General features: G+C 33.2%; 1 protein-coding gene across 11 annotated transcripts in view; it reads left to right on the forward strand.

The window, feature by feature from the left end:
• The window catches only part of CHD9 (chromodomain helicase DNA binding protein 9), a 250,227-nt gene that overhangs the window by 57,120 nt on the left and 180,836 nt on the right, over positions 1 to 12,271 (forward strand). For 10 of the 11 annotated variants that reach the window (XM_031954497.1, XM_031954491.1, XM_031954498.1 and 7 more), the window contains exons 2-3: positions 2,191 to 2,280; positions 2,533 to 2,590. The gene's annotated coding sequence lies outside the window, so the exon portion shown is untranslated. The remainder of the gene's footprint in view (positions 1 to 2,190; positions 2,281 to 2,532; positions 2,591 to 12,271) is intronic. The other variant, XM_031954493.1, reaches the window with a different exon arrangement.

A 12,271-nucleotide genomic window follows, 5' to 3' on the forward strand; every position in this document is an offset into this window, starting at 1 on the left:
CAAAAATGAAGGGATGTGTGTGCATGAGAGCTATGGAATAAAGAATTGGAAAGAGAATTAACAGTTTAGTACAAAATGTAGTGCTTTACTCAACTAATGTACTCCCTGAAAATTAGAGAGGACCATATAGAAAATGATGAAGAAAACAAAAGTTGATAATAGCAAAAAACAAAACCAACAAACCTAAAACTGACTTGGAAACTAGAGATAATTTAAGAATCACTAGACTACTTGAAATCCAGGACCAATAAGAACCTAAACACAATCTTTAAAAGTGGATATAAAGCTGAGTTTATCAAAAAAGTTAAGGTAGAGATAGGAAAAGAGTATAGCTAAAGCAGGAATGATATAGCATGAGAATTATCTCAGAGGTTAGGGAAATGAAGGCCATATTGAGGATGAAAAAGTATTAGGAATCATAATACCTAAGCCTATTTAGATTTCTTTTGAACTACAGTGCTCTCACAATACTATGAAAATAGAATTCCTTCTTTATCTCCTGAGAAAAATCTCCCAAATGAAAACTCAAGAACATTGTAGCCAAAATCCAAAACTTATAGGTCACAGAAAATATCTTCCAAATGAGAAGAAAATAAAGTATTGGGAAACTCTACAGTCAGAAACAATCATATTTTAGCAAGGGAACAGAACTTGGAATACAGCATTCCCGAAAGTTATGATTAACATACCCATGAAACAACATTACATTGGATCTTTAATGAAATAGCATTCCTTCCAAGCATTCCTGATGAAAAGACTGGAGTTGCATGGAAACTGTAACGTGCAAATATAAAAGTCAAGAGAAACATAAAAGGGTAAATATGAATGCATGACTACACACAAACTAAACAAGGTTAAACATTCTAAACATATGTTTATTCATGACTCTTATCAGGGATCAGTGAGGCAGTCTAATTAGACAAAGAGAGTTTGAAAATGGTTTGATTATGTTTTGATGACTTTGGAAGAATGGAAAGGTGGGTAAAAGTAATACATTGGAGTGAGGTGAAGAAAACTTAGAAAATGTATTTCATAACTAAAGTGTAGTAGAATTCTATACAAAGAGGAAAAGGAGGAGAAAATTCACACAGTTGGATATAGAAATACATTTCACTCAATTGGATTCAGGAAGAAAAACAAGGAATGATAAGAGAGAACAAATTAAGAAAGGGATTAGATCAAGACAAACTATAAAAATGTTTAACAGTGTATGGCTACTATTTTTGGTTCGACAAGAAATTAAGTTGAGAGGTGCCAATCATTTGGGGAATAGCTAAATAAGTTAATAGTATATGAAAGTGTTAGAATATTGTTATGGAAAAGAGGATTTGTTATGAAACAAATGTTTGTGTCTACTGTGTGCCAGGCATTACACCAAAGTACTTTACATTTATTATCTTCTTTGATTCTCACAATAATCTTGAGAAATAGGTATTAACCATATTTTATAGATAAGGAAATTGAGACAAATGAATATTAAGTAACTTTTCCAGGATCATACTGTGAATGAGTATCTAATGCTGAATTTGAACTTGTCTTCCTGACTCTAGGTACTGTGCATCTTCACTGTGCAATGCTTTGCTCAACTAATGTACTCCCTGAAAATTAGGACCATATAAAAAATGATAAAGAAAACAAAAGTTGATAATAGCAAAAAAAAAAACCCAAACAAACCCAAAACTGACTTAAAACTAGAAATAATTTAAAATCACTAGACTACTTGAAATCCAGGACCAAAAAGAGCCTAAACACAATTAAAAGTGGATATAAAGCTGAGTTTATCAAAAAGTTAAGATAGAGATGGGAGAAGAATATAGCTGAAGCAGGAATGATGCAGCATGAGAAATATCTGAGAGGCTGGGGAAATGAAGGTCATAGTGAGGATGAAAAAGTGTGTAAGAAATGTGCTGTGGTTGTGCTGTGGGGAATAAAGAAGTTGGTTTTAGAAAAACCTGAGTAGGTTCTTTTGTACTCCTGACATTAGGTATATATGCATAGTTAAGAAAATCTGCATAATGTTTTTAAAAGTTATCATAAATGCTTCTATATCAATTATCTAAATCTGTGTATAAGATTTTTAAAAGTTATATATTTTAAAAAGTTATCTTAGTGCATAATGTGAAGTACACAATTTTTCACAGAACAGTTTTGAGGAGACTTGTGATTATATTTATGTATTTTTTCTTTCAGGCTTCGAATGATGATGAATTTCTTGGATGCAAATAAACATGTCCCAGAGTTTCTTAACCATTTGTGACAGTGTCTGTTCTGTATTCATTGGTAAGGATATTATTATTTGAGAGTTTACATGAATCTATAAAATATATTGTTAACACAGGGTCTTTCAGTTATGAATTTTTAAAATCACTATTTAAAGAGTTGACAATATTATACCTTTCAGATTGTGTTCTTTTTAAGAGTACCAAAGGTTCCAAAAATGCATAAAACAAATCAGTTAAACAATTCAAGCATTTACTTGAGATGCTTAGTTTTGAGCCTACTTTTCTAAAGTAAATTCTTCATTTTCTTCAGGAATCCGTGGTTTTGTTGGTGGGGGAGCTCCTAACCACAAATAATTACCACTTTGTAGGTAAGAGATATTTTGCCTGGAAAATTTATCACTGAAGTCAAGTTGGTGGAGGGCCTCTCCACACATTTACCTAGGTTGGTCCTTGGACAACAGATAACATGTCCAATGTGGGGATGATTATTTGAAGTCTTTCCTCTTTTTCAGGACCTGACAAAACTTAGTCATGAAGAATCTAGGATCACCTCCTAATACCAGAAAAAAAACTGAACAATTGCATTTGTTAAGTGAAAGAAGCATTTGGTTTCCAGTAATATTTGGAACTTCATATCTTCCTTGTTGAGATGGAGAAGTAACAGGGTGTTAGTCACTTTTATGATGACTAAATCAGTGTTACAAAAATGTTTGCTTTAAAATTTTCATTTGTAATTTATATATTTTAAAATATAAAAGTAAACATTTGAATGGCATATATATAATTTTGCTTATCATACTCTTAGCCTTAGTAGCAAAGGTTTCTATATTAGTTCTTTCCTTCCTTAGGATATAAATGTTTTTAGCATCTTTATTGATTGTGATGTAAACTTCTAGGGCTAACTACCATATTAAGATTTACTTTAATCTTCTATTTAAAGTCATATTTAACAGGTAAGGTAAAGTTTTAATATACTTTCTAAGCAAAACCCATTTTAAGGAATAATAATACAATTAAAATCTTCTTGTACTGAATAAATATTCCATGTCTTTGTATTTTAAGGAATGCTAGAGTTTTCATTTTTTAATTATAGTTAAAGGATAATATTAGTACAGATTTCAAGTGATTCCAAAACAGATTATACCTTTTTGTGCAAATTGGAAAATTAACCTAATGTTCTCAGTATAAAAATTGGCAGTCTGAAGTTTTAAGTTCTAATTCTTATGTTATGTTGAGAGAATTTGCATTTTATTTTATTTTATTGGCAAGGCAGTTGGGGTTAAGTGACAGGGTCACACAGCTACTAAGTGTTAAGTGTCTGAAGCTGGATTTGAACTCAGGTCCTCCCAATTCCAGGGCTAAGGTCCAATCCACTGTTCTATCTAGCTGCCTCCATGCCTTTTAAAAATCCATAATGAATTATATTAATTTTCTCTTTAATAGTTAATTTGATGGAAAATCTCCTTATTTTATGTAGTAGCAATTATCTGAAAGATTTTTTTCATTTAAATCTTGGAGATTTTTTTTTTTATTTTTAACCTTTGTGTTAGATAAAACCATTTGTTGTAACAGAAAGATGTATAATAGTACAAGTAGGCTGCTATATTATTTCCAAAGAGAAGAAATAGGTTTCAGGCTCTCATTACCAACTGCTTCAACTGGGCATTCAATCTAGGCATCTCAAACTCAGCATGTTAAAAGTATAATCCCAGACCATCTCTCTTCTTAACTTTCCTATTTTTGAGTACTCTACCATCCTTCTAGTCACATATATTGACAACTTTGGAGGAAGTCCTCAACTCTTTCCTTTCTTTTATCCCTTACATGCATTCAGTTGCCAAGTCTTAGATCTCCATAATCCTTCATTGGGATTAATATAAGGTATGCTTTGGGAGTGAACTGGACCAATCAGGCCAGATGCATGGCAGGACAGGCAAGGCAGTATTCTCACAAATGCCCTTTTCCATTCATATGCCAGTAACTTAGTTTAGGCTCTAATTATCTCTTGCTTGGACTATTGCAGTTATTTCCTAATTCTTTTCATTATTTTGGTTCTTTCTTCACTCTATTCTATCTTTCATTCTGTTGCTAAATTTATATTACTAACGTACAGATGTGATCAGGATACTCCCTTCCCCCCTTATTCAGGGATCACCAGTAGTTCCTCCTTGCTTTTAGGATAAAATAGAAATTCCTCTGTCTGGTTTTAAAAGCCTCTCACAGTCCAGTTACAACCTGCTTTTCAGGCTTTTTGCATATTGCTCTCCACATATGTTCCAGCCAAACTGATCTACTTCTTTTTCTTCTTACCTAGTTTTTGCACAAGTTGTCCTCCAAACTTGGAATGTATTTCTGCCTCTTTGAATTTTTAGCTTATTTCACAGTTTAGCTCATTTGTCACTTCCTATTGTAAGCTTATCTTCATCTTCACGGTTTACTAGTGCCCTACTTCCTCCGGAATTTATATTGCTTTACTCAGAATATATTTTTATTTTGTTTTTTAGTGTATATTGTTTCTGTTCAATCTAATGTAAGCTCCTTGAGGGCAGATATTCTTTTTTTTTGTCCTTGTATTCCCAGAGCCTGGCATAGTACCTGGCATGTAATAGATGTGTAATAATGCTTTTCAAAAGAATGAATAAATAAAATATACATAAGAATTATATTATCAGGAAAGGAAGTGGTTCATCATAAAGTAAAATCAAATGATAGCTGATGGATAATCCCAAGTCCTATACTAGATTAAAAGATCTAGAAGAAGACTTCTACCATATCTCAATGGAGTATTTATGGGAAAGTTTGGATAAGAATTGCATAGGATAAAAAGCTAAAGATGCTAGGATGTGTCCCATTTAAGAGAGTACTTGTGTGAATGAAATCACAGATCCATTGAAGTATAAGTAGATAATTGCATGAGTTTGTGACAGGATTTGTGATTGACTAAACACATTAGTGGTTGCTTGATGGTGGAGGAAAAAGGAAGGGAATACAAAAGAAATTCTGTGATGCTACATTTTGGAAGAATTATACCTAAGTGAATTTTTTAGCTAACTGAAGCTTACGCCTTCTGGCAACAACATCTGAAAAATTTAAATCATCTAGAATAAAAATCATTTGGAAGGGAATATTTCCCTGTTGTCTCATACAGTGAGTACTACTAGTACATGCTTTGAATTACTCATGATTTTAACAAGTTATTGAACCTCTTTGATCCTTTTTTGATGTGTTTTTTTCACTCATGTCTGACTCTTTGTGGTCCTGTTTGAGGTTTTCTTACCAAAAATAATAGTAGTTTGCTGTTTCCTTCTTCAACTCATTTTACAGATGAGGGAACTGAGACAACAAATAGGGCAAAGTGACAAACCTAAGAACACATAATAACTTGAGTCAGGAAGACCCCAAGCAAAGTATTCTATCAATTGTACCACTTAGATATCTCCTGAAAATGAATAGATTAGATTAATTAGTCTTTAAGATCCCTTCCAGTTCTATGATCTTTTTAATGATTTAGAACCATTATTACTAATAACAGTTAAATTTTGTTTTTAGAGTGATTTATTCAAGGTCTGTTGAGAAATGTAGTCCTGTTTGTCCTTAGAATGCTGTGTATTTCAGTTCTGGTATCTACTTTTAAGTAGAAAAAAATTTTTTGTCTGTCACTTTTTGCTGCTATTGTATCTGTAATTTCCTCTCCTCCTCCTTCTAATTTGCTGCTTCTAATCTGCTCCAAGCTAGGAAACATCATCCAATATTTGACTGTATCTGTGATGATAATGGCAAGGATTATCCTTCCATCCTTGCAGTCACAATTAATCTATGTTTTTGGCCATGCTTTAAAAAAAAAAAAAACTTATTTGGGGTGTTAGTGTAGTCTATGCATTGTATATTTGTTATTTATGATTGACACATCTTTTCCTATTGTATATTTCTCAGATAAATATGTTTTGCTTCTTGTGTGCAGGTCATTTTTATAAATATATTGCAGCATGATGAACAGGCTGATTTCAGAAAAGTCTGGAAAGACTTACAAGAACTGGTGCTGAGTGAAGTGAACAGAACCAAGAGAATATATTGTACACAGTAACAAGAATTATGTCTTGATTAACTTGATGGACTTGGCTCTTTTCAACAATTTGTTGATTTAAGGCATTTAAGCACTTGGTGATGGAAAATGTCATCTACATCCAGAGAAAAGAACTATGGAGATTGAATGTGGATCGAAGCATAGTATTTTCACCTTTTGTTGGGGTTATTGTTTGTTAGCTTGTTGTTTTTTTCTGTGTTTTTTTTTCCCTTTTGATCTGAGTTTTAAATATGGATGTGACAATATGGAAATATTTAAAAGAATTGCACACATTTTATTTAGATTGCTTGCTGTCTTGGGGAGGAGGGAGGTAAGGGACAGAGGAAGAAAAATTTGGAACACAAAGTTTTACAAAAATGAATGTTGAAAATTATTTTTACATGTATTTGGAAAAATAAAATACTATTTAAAAAAGAAATATATTGTTGCCTGCTTTTACTCATTATATATATCTCTCTTTTGTCATATGGTTCACTTGAAACTTTGATTCTTAAGAATATATGTGTATAATATATAAATATAGCATCCACTTATGTTAACATGATTAAAACTATGCAGTTTAGAAAATAAATTTTTTTCAGGAAGTAGAAATGACCAGTCTCTCTTTTTTTTTTTATTGTATTTTTTAAAATGTTCAGTAGTATGTTATTTTCCAAATACGTGTAAAGATAGTTTTCAACATTTGTTTTTATAAGACTTTTGTGTTCCAAATTTTTCTCCTTCCCTCCCCAAGATATCAAATAATCTGATATACATAGATTAAATATGTGCAATTCTTTTAAACATATTTCCATATTTGTAATGGGATACAAGAAAGATCAGACCAGAGGGAAAAAACCATGAGAAAGAAAGATAAACAAAGTTGAAAATATTGTCCTTCAATCCATATTCAGTCTCTGTAGTTCTCTCTCTAGATGGGATGGCATTTTCCATCCCAAGTTTATTAGAATTGCCTTGAATTACCACATTGTTGATAAAAGCCAAGTCTTTCACACTTGATCATTACATTATCTTGTTGTTATTGTATACAATGTTCTCTTGGTTCTGCTCACTTTGCTCAGCATCAGTTCATGTAAATCTTTTCAGGCTTCTCTGAAATCAGCCCACTCATCATTTTTTCCTTTCTTTTTTTTTAATAAAAGCTTTTTATTTTTCAAAATATATGCAAAGATAGTTTTCAACATTCACCCCTGAAAAATCTTGTGTTCCAAACTTTTCTTCCTTCCTTTCTTTCCCCTCCCCTAGCAATCCAATATAGTTAAGCATGTGCAGTTCTTCTAAACAGATTTCCACATTTGTCATGCTGCACAAGAAAAATCAGATCAAAAAGGAAAAATGTAAGAGAAAAAACAAGTGAACAACAGTAGTAAAAATACTATGTTGTGATTGACATTCAATCCCCAGTCTCTGGATATAGATGGCTCTCTTCCATCTCAAGTTTATTGGAATTGGCCTGAATCAAACTACTTGAGGTTGCTTATCATTAATATTCCATTACATTAATATACCATAACTTATTCTGTCATTCCTCCAAATTATAGTCATCCATTCAATTTCTAGTTCCTTGTCACTACAGAAGGGATTTCTATAAACATTTTGCACATCTGGGTCCTTTCTCCTCTTTAATGATCTCTTTGGGATATATAGCCCTAATAGTAGCACTACTGTATCAAAGGTAGGTATAGTTTGTAGTCCTTTGGACATAGTTCCAAATTGCTCTCCAGAAAGGTTATATTATTTCATAATTCCATCAAAAATGCATTAATTAAACTTTTTTATAAGGAAGTAGACATGGCATTTAGTATTAGGTAGGAAAGAATAACAGGACCAGGCCAAGTATACACAGAGGAAATGCACTCTGAAAGTTGTATGATCTTGATAGCATTAAGAGCTTATTTTATTCAATATTTTGGGTAGAAGAAATGGGATAAATCACAGATCTTGTAGAATGGCAGGTGCAGGACTTGGTGTCAGGAAGAATGGATATATATTTTACTGTGATTGTGACTTACTGACTGTGACAGTGGACAAGTCATTTAACACCTTTGAGCCTTTCAGTATTAGTCAAGTCTTTTCATTTGTTAGCTTAGATATACAGATGTCATGAAATAGAAAGATATAATAAGGATATAAGATATACATATATATTTTATATAGGATATATAAATATATATAACATATTTTTATATAGGATATATAAAAATCCTATATATAATATAATATATAAAATAAGCTTACTGTTTGAGAGACAGCACACAGATGATAGATGGAGAGTAAAAGTAAGGTAACTTTAAATAGGAAAGCTCAAATGTCTGAGATGAGATCATGAAGAACTCTTACTGAAGGTGGCATTTGAGCTAAATCTTAAAAAGGCCAAGAATGGGAAGAGCCAGAGATGAGGAGAACCCTCCAGGTATGGGGAATATTCACTTCAAAGGAATCAAGATATATGATGAGTGTTGTGTGCTAAGAACAGCAAGTAAATCAATATTGCTGAATCAGAGAGTGGCTGTAGAGTTATGTTTGAGAAAATTAGTAGGGAAGAAGCCAGGTTGTGAAGAGTTTTAAATGCCAAAGGACTTAGTAGCTACAAGAAATAGGAAACTATTGAAGATGGTGGCATAGTCAAATTTGTATTTCAAGAAAATTGCATTGTCTGCTATGTGGAAGATGGAATGGAGTGGGAAAAGAACTTGAGAGAGTAAGACCAATTAAAGCATATTGTAATATCCCAGAAAGAAGTTGGTGAGGGTCTGAATTAGGGTGCTATCATAGTGAATAGCAAGAATGGTACATATATGAAGGATACTTTGTAGGAAGAAATAACAGAATTTTACAGTCAAATGAATGCATGTGTGTGCTGAGGAGTCAAGGAAGACCCTAAATCTATGAACCTGGGTGATTGGAATGATGGTAGTGACATTAATAGTAACATGGAAGTTTAGGAGAGATGAGGATTTGAGGAAAAGGATAAATTTTTCTGATCAATATGATAACCAGCTTTAATTCCTGCGAATCAGTGGTGAAGCAGGGTATTTATATTTCCTAAGAATTGATGAACTTAAGAACTTGAGATATATTTTTAGACATGACCAATGCTAGAATTTGTTTTACTTGACTGTTTATTATAGGGTTTTTCTTTTTCTAATTAAGGTGTGATTAAAAAAGGGAAAGTAAATGAGTGTTAATTAGAAAATAAAATATAAAAGAGGAAGAAAAGATAATGACTTTAATTTTATACATGTTGCATTTTGTATGCCTATGGAACATTCAGTTCAAGAAATCCAAAAACCATCATCAACATAGAGATAATAATTGAAACAAAGTATGATAATATAGAGAGAAAAGAGAAGAACCTTGGGAAATACCCACAATTAGAGGGTTGCACTTTCTCCTCTCTACATGACTTGGTATAGAAAGAAATTAAATTGTGTTTTATTCTGATATTCTCTCATTCATTTTTTGTTCCCTAATCTTCAGTCTCTCCCCATCTAGTGTTTCCTTCCCTATTGCCTTTAAACATTTTTGTCTCCCCACCTTAAAAAAGCCTTGACTAGACCCCACCATCTGTTCCAGTTAGGATTCTTTATCTTTTTTTCCTCATAAATAGGAAAAATTGCTTCCACTTTTTTTTTCTTTTCACTCATTTAGCCTTTTCTAGTCTGACTTCCAGTCTTTTTGCTTAACTGAAAAAACTCTTTCCAAAGTTAACAATCTTTTAATTTCTAAAACTGATAATTTTTTTTATTCGTTCTTATCCTTGTCCTTTTCTGTGTTTGACTTTGTTGGCATTCTTTCTGGATATTATCTGTTTTCTATTTTTTCATGATACTACTCAGTATTGCTGAGTACAGAGCATTTTCTTACTGCTGCTTTTCAGTATCTTTTGGTGGTTCATAATTCATCTCATGCTACAAACTGTGAATTTACCCTATGTTCTGTCTTGGGTCCTTTTCTTTGCATTCTTTTTTCATTAGCTGTTTAAAGTTTAGTTGTCATCTCTCTACATATGACTGCCAGATTTTTATATATCCTGCCATAGCCCCAGTTGCACCCTTGAACTTCAATTATGTCACCATTGGACTTTATAAATTGTACATCCCAGAGTTATCTGAAATTCAATATATTTAAAACAGAAATCATTACCTTTTCCTTTTCCCTCCAGAATCCTTCTTTGTTTCTTTTGAGGTCACCACCATTCTTCTAGTCTCCCCAATTTATAACCTAGACATTTTGTACCCCATATATCCCATCAGTAGCCAAATCTTCTTATTTTATCTCTGCATTATCTCTTGTATCTAACCTCTCAAATAGCTATCATTTTAATTCTGGTTTAATTCTGATTAATTTAGCATTCAGTCTTGAAGAGGACCAGTGACATCACAAGGGGCAAGTCTTGACTTTTGAGAGAACTGGATTTAAAGAGGCACAGTTGCACAAAGTTGTAATTCTTACCCTCTCATCCAGAGTTATCAGAGTCGTGACAATACAAAAGTCAGGATGAATATGATAGCTCAGGATATAGCAGATGACTTCGGTGTCTTCAATCTCTGAACCTAGTGTAAGTGGGGAAGAGCTGTGCAAAGTCATCAGTCTCCCTCTCTCTTCTAGAGCCATCAAGTCATAAGCTGTAGAGAAATTTTCCTTTCTAAATTTTCCTTTCTTGACCCAGTTCACTTTCTGAGAGAAACCACTCTCTACCCACCCCTTGCCATTCAAGCTTTCTGGCAGGGGGAATCTGGATATTGGAGGCAAAAGTTAATGATCGCAAGCCCTCCAGTTTCTGGCCACTGCCTGGAACTCAAGGTTATTAGGAGTCCTGGGTTCTCTGCCCACTGCTGCTTTGGTTGCTACTACCACTATTGCCACTGCCATTTGGGCTCCTTGCTACTTCTATTCATGCCACCTCTGCTGTTCCTGCTGCTTTTCCTTCTGCTGATCATGTGGGCCTAGCTATCCCCCTTTTAGTATTACTATTTTGGAAACTAGGAGACAATGAAACTACATCGTCCTGTAGGAACTACCTTTCAGTCTGCCCACTATCATGCAAAACTTCAGCATTGTGTGCTCCAACCTTATAGTCCTGCACAACACTATCTTCACTGGGGAAAAGCAGCCCATGGCTGGGACTGAGCAGTACACCTAGCCAACCTTAAATCCCTACTGCTCAATCAAGACAAATACAGTGCTGAGCATTTTGTTTCTTGTCAAAATGAATCAAGATTGACAAATTTTAAAATAGACAAATGCTAAGGTACCATGTTATTGAAGCTTTTAGCAGACACTTGCTATTAAGATTGTTTTCCAGCTTTCTGATTTCCTTCTAATCTTGATTGCATTGGTTTTGTTTGTGCAAAAGTTTTTAAATTTAATATAATTAAAATGATCTATTTACATTTTGTAATGTTCTCTTATCTCTTATGTGGTCACAGACCTACAATTCACTTAACTTCTCCTTTGGGAATTTGGATATTATACCACTTGGTGCATATATATATTTAGTATTGATGTTACTTCATTGTCTGTGGTACCTTTTAGCAAGGTAGAGTTTCCTAATCTCTTTTAATTAGATCTGCTTATTTTCTTTTTCTTTGTCTGAGATCAGGTATTGTTATCCCTGATTTTTTTTTCCACTAGAGCTGAAGCATAATAGATTCTTCTGACTCCTTATCTTTACTCTGTGTGTTTATCTGCTTCAAATGTGTTTCTTGAAAACAGAATATTGTAGAATTCTGATTTTTGATCTACTCTGCTACTTCCATTTTATGAGAGAATTCCTCCTACACACAATTATGATTATTAATCATCTTTCCATCCTATTTTTCTTCTTTTTTTTTCTCTCTCTCCTTTCATCCTTTCCCCTCAGTGACAGTGTTTTGCTTCTGTGTATAGCCTCCCTCAGTCTTCCCTATCTTCTGTCAGCCTACCCCCTCCTACAGTCTTAATTATTTTTTTTATATCATTT

Source organism: Sarcophilus harrisii, chromosome 2, assembly GCF_902635505.1.
Source record: "Sarcophilus harrisii chromosome 2, mSarHar1.11, whole genome shotgun sequence".
Lineage (NCBI taxonomy): Eukaryota > Metazoa > Chordata > Mammalia > Dasyuromorphia > Dasyuridae > Sarcophilus > Sarcophilus harrisii.